Source organism: Equus przewalskii, chromosome 8 (genome assembly GCF_037783145.1).
Source record: "Equus przewalskii isolate Varuska chromosome 8, EquPr2, whole genome shotgun sequence".
Lineage (NCBI taxonomy): Eukaryota > Metazoa > Chordata > Mammalia > Perissodactyla > Equidae > Equus > Equus przewalskii.
This window is the reverse complement of record NC_091838.1, coordinates 11,298,815-11,311,066: the sequence shown is the minus strand read 5'-3', so window position 1 is coordinate 11,311,066 and position 12,252 is coordinate 11,298,815. Positions and strand designations below refer to the sequence as shown.

General features: G+C 35.4%; 1 protein-coding gene across 2 annotated transcripts in view; it reads left to right on the top strand.

Moving 5' to 3' along the window:
- The window catches only part of HNF4G (hepatocyte nuclear factor 4 gamma), a 115,902-nt gene that overhangs the window by 77,072 nt on the left and 26,578 nt on the right, over positions 1-12,252 (top strand). The gene's annotated exons all lie outside the window — the stretch shown is intronic.

The following is a 12,252-nucleotide window of genomic DNA, read 5'->3' as shown; positions in this document are numbered from 1 at the left end:
CCATTGAAGAGTTTGGAGCAAATGACATGATGAGTATTGAATTTAAGAAAATTCAGTTTGACTGTCTTACAAGGAACATTAGAGGAAGAAAGATTGGAAATAAATAAAGTTGGAGGCAGGGAGAACAATATGGATGTTGTGACAATGTAAGAGATTTACTAGTAGAAACCCCTGTGAAGAATAAAGGGGGCACAAGCAGTGATAGAAGGGAGAGCCTTCAGACAGAGGCACAGGTCTCATGCCTCTGAAAGGAGTGAGAGAAGGAAGGATTGCGTAGAGTCTCAGGCTGCAACTCAGTTTTGAAGAAGCTTTAGTCAGATCAGTTGAAAGTCCCCAAGCAAAAGTCCCCCGGTAGAGGATTCTGGAATCCTGCCGGAATGGGCTGGCACTAGGACACCCACTGTTCTGTCAGCGGCTGGGAGCAGATCAGAGGAAGCGTGGCCTCACTCCAGAACATGGCAGGAGATGCAGAGGGGCAGCAGCTGTGGCCATCAGCCAGTAACTATGCATCCCAGAGCAGATTCTCTAGGCAGCACACCTCCATGGCCACCAGTAGAGAAAGGACGGGATGAAGTAGATGGCTTCAGGAGACATTTTTTTAGGTAGATGTGACAGGAATTGATTACTGAGTAGATGAGGAGGTGAGTGAGAGGGAGAACTTGATAAAATTTAGGATTTTCTGTTGGACTTCTGGGCTGTTGTTGGTGCCAATTATAGGGTAAGAGTATGCTGGAGAAGAAGGAGCTTTGACTCATGAGCGTAGTAGGTAGGTTTTGAAGAGGATAATTTCCATTCAGCACAGGTTGAGTTTGAGCTACCCAACAGATATCCAAGATGAGGCTGGATGAGAGAACAGATCTGGGTCAACCTGACTATATCTCTGTCTCTGTCTTTGTCTCTATCTCCCTATCCGTATCTATATCTATATATCTTTGTATGTTTATATACATGTATGTGGACACATATATGTAAATTATTCATATATACATAATTGCAACCATGAGAGAAGATGAGATTGCCAAATTTAAGAGTGTAAGAACAGACCGTTAAAACAGCAAAGATCTCACAAAGAGAACTGAGGAGAAGTGTCTATAAGGCTGAAAGTCCAGTTGAGGAGGCAAACAGGAAATTCAAAAAGCGTGTATTCTTAATAGCATTAAAAAGTACAATCGTTATGTTTTGGACAAAACTGTCTTTTTAAATGTCTATTGTATATCTATTTTAAAGGCATAGTTCACTCCGTATCTTATACTGTTGTATGTCTCCCTTCCCAGTGCTTAGTTAGTTAAAACTAACTTTGGAGGCTCTAAAGCTCTTTTTCAGTAAAAAAAAAAGCAATATTCGTTAGACTTCTATGTAAAAGATTCTGTCCAGGAGTTCCAATTCTTATGTTAGTATGCTGGTTCATTGATTAAACAAACTTTTTTTATGTGAGTGTTACTGCCTGGCTGTGGAGATACTGGGGTTATGATGATGTGGCAGATGTTGTGTCTATATAGCTTAGAGTGTACCAGAATATATTTATATGAACATTTATTTGATAATGATAATTTTTTTTTAAAGATTTTATTTTTTTCCTTTTTCTTCCCGAAGCCCCCCAGTACATAGTTGTATATTCTTCATTGTGGGTCCTTCTAGTTGTGGCATGTGGGACGCTGCCTCAGCGTGGTGTGATGAGCAGTGCCATGTCTGCGCCCAGGATCCGAACCAATGAAACACTGGGCCGCCTGCAGCGGAGCGCGCGAACTTAACCACTCAGCCACGGGGCCAGTCCCTGATAATAACTTTTAAATAAATGTTTAGATAAATAAATAATGATTAAAAATTCTTTATAGTTTCCAAAGGCTCAAGCATGTTATCACAACTGATTCTTGTAATTTTCAAAATACTTGAACACATTATCACTACAGATTTTCATTTAAAATATGCTGAATTTTAAATGCGGACACACGATCTAGGTCTGCTATACTGCAGATCGAGCTTCCTCAATCTCAGCTTGATTGACATTTGACCTGATAATTCTTTGCTCTGAGTCATCACGCTGTCACTGTAAAATGTTTACAGCGTTCTTGGCCTGTACCCAGTAGATACCAGTATCACTCCTCTCAGTTGTCACAACATAAAGGTCTCCAGACATTTTTAAATGTCCCCTGGAGGGCAAAATCACCCCTCATTGAGAGCCACTGCTACAGTTTGATGATTTTCCTAATATGCCATCTAAATTTTGGTGAAATGATATTTCTCGAGTGATGTTTCATTGAAGTTAATATAAAGCTGGAATGATGCCACGCCTGTATGATGGAAATACTTTCACTGGAGTTTGGTTACTTGTCTTTAAATAGCTAGACAGAGTAAATTGAAGCACACCACAAAACAGATGGCATAAAAGAAGCAGCAAAGTCTTTGGAACCAGAAAGACCTGTTTTCAACCCCAGCTCTCTGAAAGTGATACAAAAGAATAGTAACCTCAGATCCACAGGATGATGAATTTCTTCTCCATCGTGCTTTTCGTAGATGCCAGTTCAGCCTTCTAGAATCAAGGAATTTGAACATTGTGTCTCCATCATTATCTGTTACGTTCTCCAAGTAGCCCCTAAGTTCCACCACTGCGATGGTTTCTTACAGAAAAAATTTTAATCATTTATTTCATTTTTTTCTTTCCTTAATTACACAAACAAAAAACATTGATCCCACTGCTACATATATAATAAACTAATTCTTCCAACATTTTGGACCCTCATGATGAACAATCGAGGAAGAAGTGGAGAGGTATCTATATGAATCTTTTCTGAGTAGGTTGAATGGGGAAGCTGGTACGTGCAATAGTTACACATAAGCACGCAGAGGTAACTAGTGAACTATTGAACATCTTTTAGGGTAAAGAGATTCAGTAAATTTTTTTCTTTTTTTGAGGAAGATTAGCCGTGAGCTAACATCTGCTGCCAATCCTCCTCTTTTTGCTGAGGAAGACTGGCCCTGAGCTAACATCCGTGCCCATCTTCCTACACTTTATATGTGGGACGCCTGCCACAGCATGGCTTGCCAAGCAACGCATAGGTCCGCACCCAGGGTACGAACTGGAGGACTCCAGGCTACGGAAGTGGAACGTGTGAACTTAACTGCTGCTCTACTGGGCTAGCCCCTCAGTGAATTTTTTAAAATTTCCCCGAAGTTCTTAATACTGAAGAGAGTATTAAATTTAGTAAAAAGTTTACCAAGACGTTTCACTAACACATTAATTATAACTGACCAGAAAAAATAATTCTGTATATTTGCTCTTCTATATTTTTCATTGAAATAATAATTGTCACTTTGCTAACAATATTCTTAGTGTACTGATGTGTGCTGTATAGTAAAAACATTAAATAGAAAACACTTTGTTTGGGCTACTTTAAACTGCTAGAAATAGGCATACTTCCTTAAGATACAATGTTACAGCAGATTAATTTTTTAGACTCTTTATTGAAGTATAATATAGATACAGAAAAGTGCACATATCAGAAGTGTATAGCTTGATAAAGTTTGACAACTATACACTCCCATGTGTCCACAGATTAGAATTTGAATGCAGAGAGATAAGCACCTTTTAAAGACATATGGTGGACAGACATTTCATGTGGGTTGACTTTCCATTAATATATTTATTAAATAAAAATTTATGGTATACATATTATGTGCATAGTATTATACTAGGTACAATAAGGAATATGAATGACTAGGCAAGATTATAATTCTGGAAGGATTGCTGTGAATTTGGGAGACACAGTAAAAGGAAACTAGCAACAATTCAAAACATTCTATAATTACATGCCTAACCTCATCTACCTTGGTCAGGAGCAAAGACTCAAGAAATTACAAGATCAGTCTGTCTGATTAAAATGATTGTCTCGGCAATGTGTTTCTAGTAATTCATTCCTCTCAAAAATTGTATAAGCTTCAGCTCTATGAAAAATAAATCAGCTACTCTGCAGTTTTACTGTATAGTTTTTGCTATGTGGTATTAATTTTTACTGATTTTCATTTAAAATGTAGTCGTAAAACCATAAAAGTTACTCTGATGTGCTCTTAACACTTAAGCAAACAATAATTTTTTTTGTTTCTAGCATTTTGATACAAATCACCTTGAATTTATTTAAATTCTGCGTATTCATGGCTTACTTAAACTTTCCCAGAGGTCAATATTTCTAAGCTAAGGTGTTCTTTTACTTTCCCTTTCCTTTTTTTTTTTTTGTTTTTTTTACCATAACTGAAGGGAAAACAGTTGAAAGAACATGATATCTGCTATCATAATGCATATTTACCATTGAAAAATTAAATTGCCCTAATTAACGTGAGGGTAACAGTGTTTGCCTGAACAAACGTTCCATTTGCTATCACAGCCCAATATCACAGTGAAATTACTGGTTTCAGTTTTTTCCTTTCTTTCTTTTTTAATTAAAGATTTAGAAATAGGGTTTTGACTCTTAGGGATCTGGAACTGAAAAGTTGTTGCTTGGTTTCCTGTATCAAATAAAATGACTTGTAAACATTTGGAGGTTGGGTCAACAAAAATGAACAAACTTCGGAGAGAATGGATTGGTTAATATATATAATTTTTTTTTTTACATTTAAAACCCAAATACTAATCACAAAAATATGTTCATATAACTATTTTAAAGGTTGGTAGTGTCTTAACAAATTAAAACAGGAATTTAAAAAATATGTATATACTTGAAAGACAACAAAAGTCTTCACAGTTCTCAGAAAGTTTTCTTTGCTTCAAAATATAATTAATATGTTATATAACCAATGAATAGTGGGTTTTTTTCCTGCTTTTCCTCCCCAAATCCTCCAAGGACATAGTTGTATATTTTAGTCGTGGGTCTTTCTAGTTGTGGCATGTGGGACGCCGCCTCAACGTGCCAAATGAGCGGTGCCATGTCCGCGCCCAGGATCCGAACTAGCGAAATCCTGGGCCACCGAAGTGGAGCGCACGAACTTAACCACCCGGCCACGGGGCTGGCCCCTGAATAGTTTTCATTTTATTGCATATTGAAAACCTCAGTAATAATGCTTATCTTGTATGAATATCTAGTGGAGCCTCACGATTTGCAGATTCGCTGCTAATTTCTAACCTCAAAGTCAGTACTGGAGGCATTTTTGCAGCCATTCATGGATCTGCTGAGCGTTGAAAAGTTTGAGTCGCTTGATGAGCGTGTTCCCAGTTGAGGTCGAACAAGGCAACACTCTGCCTTCTTGTTTCAGCTTTCATACTGTAAGCAAGTATCCTTTCCACAACATATTTAGTGCCATGTTTTCCTCACTTTTGTGCTTTTTGTTGGTGATTTTGCTGATTGAAATGACCCCCATGGGTAGTACTGAAGTGCTGTCTAGGATTCCTAATGGCAAGAAGGGCTTGATGCACTTTACCGAGAAAATACCTGTGTTAGGTGAGCTTCATTGACGTGTGAGTCGTAACGCTGCTGACCGTGACTTCAGTGTTAATGAATCAACAAAGTACATGTTAAATAAGGAGTCTTTAAACAGAAACCCACAGGAAACAAGCTTATGAATTGACTGGCTGATGAAAGTGTTGTGAGCAGAAGCTTGCAGGAACCTAACCCTGTATTCCTTCTAGGAGCAACGTGTCAGTATTTGCTAATTCAATGTCTGTGGCAACTTCCCACTGAAAATAGCTAAGAATAAACAATTATGTAAATTAAGAGAGGTATTAAGGAATCAGAGAGGAGGAGGGTTTACACCTCTCTCTGTCTACCTGCAAACCAGTAAGTTCATTATTTCAAGGTCTAAACGTGTAAGACACTAATGGTATTGTCAACCCAGCTTGTAGATCCAGTGGAACGACGATGATTCAATTATCCATCTCTTTATAAAGATATAAATCATTGTTATTATTATTGTTACTTGATTGTAAGTCCCATGAGGGATTTTCTCTCTTTGTTCATGCAGCAACACTCAGTGACTAGAAAAGTGCTTGACATACAAAATGTACTTATGTGCCCAACATAAGTGCTGTAGTCTGTCAAAGTTAATTATTTACGTGTATATTTTATTCACACATTAATTCACTTATTCAATAAGTATTTGTGGAGTGTTTACCATGTGGCAGACATCAATCACTCCAGGCCCTAGAGACAGACTGATGAATAGAGAAGATAAGCTCTTTGCCCTCATAGAACTGACAGCTTAAAGCAGTGGTTTCCAGACTTTGCTGCACGTTGGAATCACACAAAGATTTTTTAAAATGCCGATACCTGACTTCTACCTCCAGACATTCTAATTTAATTGGTATATGATGCAACATGGGCCTTGGAGTCTTTAAAAGTTTCCCAGATGATTCTAACGTGCCGCAGAATTTGTGGGTCAGTGGCCTAATGCGTCAGTTGGGCATTAAGCAGTTTCCAAGTACTTATCTGAGTGACAACAGCTTGTGTTGCTTTAATTTTGAAACTTAGCACATTGCCACAAGCCACCACCTTACCTACGATGTTTAGTTCAAATTAAATTAATATTTGTTTGCTATTAATATTTTAATTTTGTTCTATATTTTTATTCCAAAGGAAACATTTCATTATGGTATTTTTGAAAAGCCAATTAAGTTGATTTTTTTCAAAAAGAAACTTATCTAAAAGGAGGTGAAAACTTTAACATTTCATTTGAGTCAACCATATACCTACTTTTATTAAATGGAAAGCAAATATTTTTATCTAAATCAAAGAGCACATTAATATGCTGTTCTCCCTATGTATATAAAAAAAGCTTTAAGGAGGAATGTTGAGCAGTTCTTGACTGTATGACTGTATATAATCTATTACCACATTTTTTAAATGAAGAAAGAGTAACTCATATATATATGAATGCATGCGTGTATGTATGTATGTATGCATTTGGCTCCCAGAGGCTAAAACTTATGTTCATCATAATGCATTTGTTCAAAATGCTCAAGTCTAACTGTGCACTCAGCATAGTAAAACTGTGACTGTTTTTATTAAACATTATACCTCCAGAACATATTTGAAATGGGTATTGGCCCAAACTGATAACTTCCTTCCCTTCATTTTGCATAATGCAGCAACTTTGGTATCAGAGGGCCATCACAATCTTATATATCCTCTCTAGATTTGCTGAGTTTGCAGTGGCAACAATGAGGATATTACCCACTGTAAAAAGAAACTGCACAAATAGTGACAGTCGAATCCTAACATGCTCCTTGTATCCAGACTCTTTTTATTTTCCTTACTAGTATAATCTGTATTCCAGTTAATAATTTAGTACTAATCAGCTCCTTATCTTCTGAAAAGGAGAGTCTGTTTGGAATCACAAGGAACTGACCTTGAAGGTAGGTTTAATATATATCACATCACCTCTAAGCTTTTACTCAGAATATTTTCCTGTTACATTAAGGTCTCAGCTGAGCAGTCCTCCTTTTGTCTATCCTCACAGTGACTGACTTAATTCTGTTACAGTTTCCACTCTTCTTTAGTTTTGGGTTTTACATTCATTTACATAACTAATTTTAAATAATTGGATGTTTTAGTGAACAAATAGAAAAAATATGAATAGTTGAGATAAATCATAACTTTATAAATAGTAACATCTTTCTAAATAGATTCAGCCATTTCACAAGGGACTGTGTATCTCTGGCCAATTTATTTAGATTTTACTATAAAATAGCATTTCATAGTAGTGATGTGAGTTGCTTGCATTGATCAGATAAAAGATGGATCTAAAATAAGGAATTAAAATTGTTACCTTGGACTATCGTCATGGATTGAAGAACAATCTGAACTGAGCAATGAGCTATAAAATAATTATAATTATTTAAGGGGAATGATAAAAATATTTAAACAGTCTTGTAAATTCAGCTTAAATTTAAAAACGTTTCAGCAATTCTAGGATAAGAGTCTATTTCAAAAATAATAATAATAATTTTTTAACGTTGGGAATGACTTTGGTTTAAACGACCTGATGAGTCAGGTGGTTCTGCTGGTCATTGCATGATCCTCAGCTAAATGGAAGAAGAAAAAAATAAGACAAGGAAAAATTGTTTTTGTTTATCTAAAAATGGTGTATAGTCTGGGCTTTAAGAAAGGACTTATGAAGCTCTTTGAAAATAGAATCCTATCGTTACAGCTAATTTCAAACTTTGCATGTCAGTGATAGCATTTTGCTTTGAAGATTAAAATGTCATTGGTAATAAAGGTAATCTCAAGGGAATAAGTTTACAGAACAAATTTTATTAAGTATAACTTTAAAATAAAATGTTTTAATGTTGATATTAACATCCCAAACTCTTTCTTGAAAATAGTCTTCATTTTTATTAGCCTGTTTTCTATTTTAAATCACGCTATGAAGGCATGATCAAATCAAATATAAAGCATAGAACAATTTAACAGGCTTAATGGTCTTCCAGATAAGATAGAAATGTTTCTGCCATTATCTTAAATAGTCAATAGTGAATTGAGTTGTCTTCTTTAAACACTATGTCGTTTTCATCTCTTATGTTGCTGTAAAGAAATTTAAAAATCGTGTTTCGCGTGCCAGTTTAGAGAATGATTGCTCTGAAAGAAATGTTTTCCAAGAACATTAGTTATGCTATTTAAAATCACCCTTTTATTTAATACTGTCTTTTTCTCTAACCTGACTAAACTAGGAACGTACATCTTGGCCTACAAGCCATGAGGCCTACTGCTAAAAAATAGTAACATTTCGCTCAGCTTTCAGAACAAATATTACAAAATGACCTTTGTTAAGAGAGATTTTCAGTAGATCACACTTTATTATACATATTTATATTTTTGAATATAGATTGACTTAATATGCTTCTACTTTAGAAAATGTATGCTACTTATTATAAATTACTGTCGTAGGAATTAGCATGAATATTTGATGTTTTTCCCAATAAAACCTTTAGAAATAATCTTAAAAGTACTCATAAATTTATCTTGAATGTAGGGTTTAGTAACATAAGTGTCATTTACTTAAGGATAATAGTTTCTATATCATCTAGGCATAAAATTAATATAGTTTTTTTTAATAACTACTTAAGCTTTTAATCTAATGTAGCCTTAATGAATTTACCCCTAAGAAGCACTTGATGAAACAGTCATGAAAAGCTCCCTGGGTGATATCTATCTGCCCTTTCCTGAAAATGACTGAATTTTAATATGAAAATATATAAACAAATACCGTAACTGTTTCATGTACCTAAGATTTATACAATTAAGTTGTATAATTTAATTTTGTTCAGTTGTGCCATGAACGTGTTTCCAAAAATCAAAGTTACTAAATTTTGAAGATTTCGCAATCGCTATTGAATGGGAAACACAAAAAATACTAAGAGTGTGATCCTTGCTTTGATTATAATGCATAATCAAAAACCCAAAAGTAATTATAGCTAAAATGGTTTCTCTGTGAGATTTTCTCCTTTTTCTCCTAGTCTCCATCTTTTCTTTATTATCCTCCTCATTGTCCTCCCCTACTCCTCTTTAAGCAAATATTCTGAGATGAGCCTGATTAATTTCGGAAGTAGAGAGGAGGGATTGGTCATAAAGAGGAATGTAAATTAATTTATAAATACAGGTCATCACATATTAAAATCAATAGAAGAGAAACTCTGACAGATCTGCACTTAGCCAACTCCCTGGGTTGATTCAGGTTCTCAACTTCCTATGTGGAACATACTAATTAGTTTCCAAGGTAGGCTAACTTCCTTAAGTAGTAGGCACCTTTTTTCTTTTCTTTTCTTTTTTTTTGTTGAGGAAGATTGGCCCTGAGCTAACAACTATGCCAATCTTCCTCTATTTTGTATGTGGGATGCCACCATAGCGTGGTTTTATGAGTAGTGTGTAAGTCCACGCCTGGGATCCAAACCTGCAAACCCCAGGCCACCAATGTAGAGCCTGCAAATTTAACCACTATGCCCCCAGGCCAGCCCCAGGCACCATTTTTTTAAACAGTATTAATTGTTTTATTTTCCATTTCTATAATGACTAATAAGGTTGATCATTTTCCCAAGATGTGGTTCATTTCTTCTTCATTAATCTTTTTATTTTACTTTATTTTGGTAAGAACATTTAACATGAGATTTACCCTTTTAACAAATTTTTGAGTGTACAATACATTATTGTTGATGGGTACAATGTTGTCCAGCAGATCTCCATAGCTAATTGGTCTTGTTTAACTGAAATTTGACACCCTTTGATTAGTAACTCCCCATTTCTCCTGCCCCCAGCCCTTGGCAACAACCATTCCTCTCTTTAAGTCTATGAATTTGACTACTTTAGATAACTCATATTAGTGGAATCAGGCAGGATTTGTCTTTCTGTGACTGGCTTATTTTACTTAGCATAATGTTTTTAAGGTTCATCCATTCTGTAGTATGTATCAGTAGTCCATTCTTTTTTAAGGCTGAATAGTATTCCATCGTATTATCACATTTTCTTTATGCATTCATCCATTGATGGGCAATTGTATTGTTTCCATCTTGGCCATTGTGAATAGTGCCACAGTGTCCCCTGACCGTCTCATCAACTTTATATAGTTATCAAGGGTCACTTTTATTTGTTACCTAGCATGTTCTTTCTGTTTGTTCTTCTTATTTCATTTTACAATTTAGTTAAGCATTGCATAATCTAATGAAAGGTGAGTGATAAAAGAGATTTTTTCTTCCCTATAAAAATGAAGGGAAATACTTTGGAAGTGGATAAAAGCAAGTTGACCAAAATATATCACGTATTTTCAAAAAGTATAATATTCTAGAAGTCTTCTGCATTGAGGTTGCTTTACAAATAGCTTTGACTTTTTTCTCCATTTAAAAACAATACTAGAAATCAAATGGGATTTGTACAAAAAAAATTAATAAAGAATCCCAAGCAATTGATTCTTACTCAAACAAAAGGTGTTGGTTATCCACAAAGCAGTAGCAATTACACATATTTAAGTCAAATACACTATTAGTCTGGCTATACCATTTTTATGATTCTTTGTTTAATTATTTTATTTGTTTAACCAGTTCAGTAAATTACATATCCTAGAATTTAAGAAAAGAGAACTTACACTATACTTTGTAATTTCTTTGAGAAAAAAAGACCTAGAGAATTTTCCCTTTACTAGACAGAGGCTGACTGGCTTCTGTTGGTGTTTCCACATCTGAATATCTTTAGAAAGACAAAGCCCCCTTGAGGAGACATGCCTGCTAGTTGGATCTGCTATATCTTCTGGAAATTCTCAAGTTTTTACTGTGTAAAATGAATAAAATAATTTACAGTGGCATGGATGGGCAACAGGTTTCATGTTGAAAGCCAGCTCTGATTAATTGCTGATGCCTACCCGAGGACCTGTGCCCAGATGAATATGTAGCCTCTTCCACTTTTGAGTGGAAGGCACTGACCCGGTGGGGATGTGACCCAGGGGCACAGGATGAAGTAGAACAATAAAACTATGACAACATTATTCTCCTGCGCTATATCCCTATTTCTTTTACTGTTTTGCAGTCCTGTAAATGAACATTTCTCTACTTTTTTCTTTTCCTTCTGTTGGAACACTCCCATAGCTGACATCCCTCAGTGCTGGTTAGTTACTACGTACATGAAAAAGACTGTGGGCTGTCCACGGTTCACTCCTTTGGTTCACACAGGAAACATGTCTGTGTTACTTTACCACAAATGAGAACCACTTCATGCAAATGAGAATTGCAGCATTTGGTTGGTGTCCACTTCTCCAAAAGCTGAATAACTATAGTTAGCCTTCCCTGAAGAAAATCAGTCCCTAAAATGTATTCCCCAAATATTATCCTCATTATTGAGTGCTACAGAATATGAATGCAAGAGGACTATTCCAAGGATCACTATTTGATTTAACGAATCTGGCTGCTAAAATGACTCTCTGCTATTTTCTTCACAATTCTTCACGTAGTTTAGAGATTATTTTAAGAGGCTAGCCTTCTCGGATGAAAAATATAATTTCTAAGATACAGTGTTCACAAGGTTTATGGTGTTAAGAAATTAAATAGAAATATTACTTTGCAGTAATCTTTAACAAGTGTAGAAAGTGAAATTGTGACTTTATAATGTAAATGTACCTGGAATTCTTTCTTGGAAGATAAAATCAATAAACGTATTCTCAGAAATAAAATATAATCATTCAGTACTATCTTCTAAATGTTCCCCAAACTCTCAATGTCTCTTGTCATGTGTACACGTAAAAGATATAGTGTGCTATATAGAGATGTTGGAGATTAGAAGGTTGAGG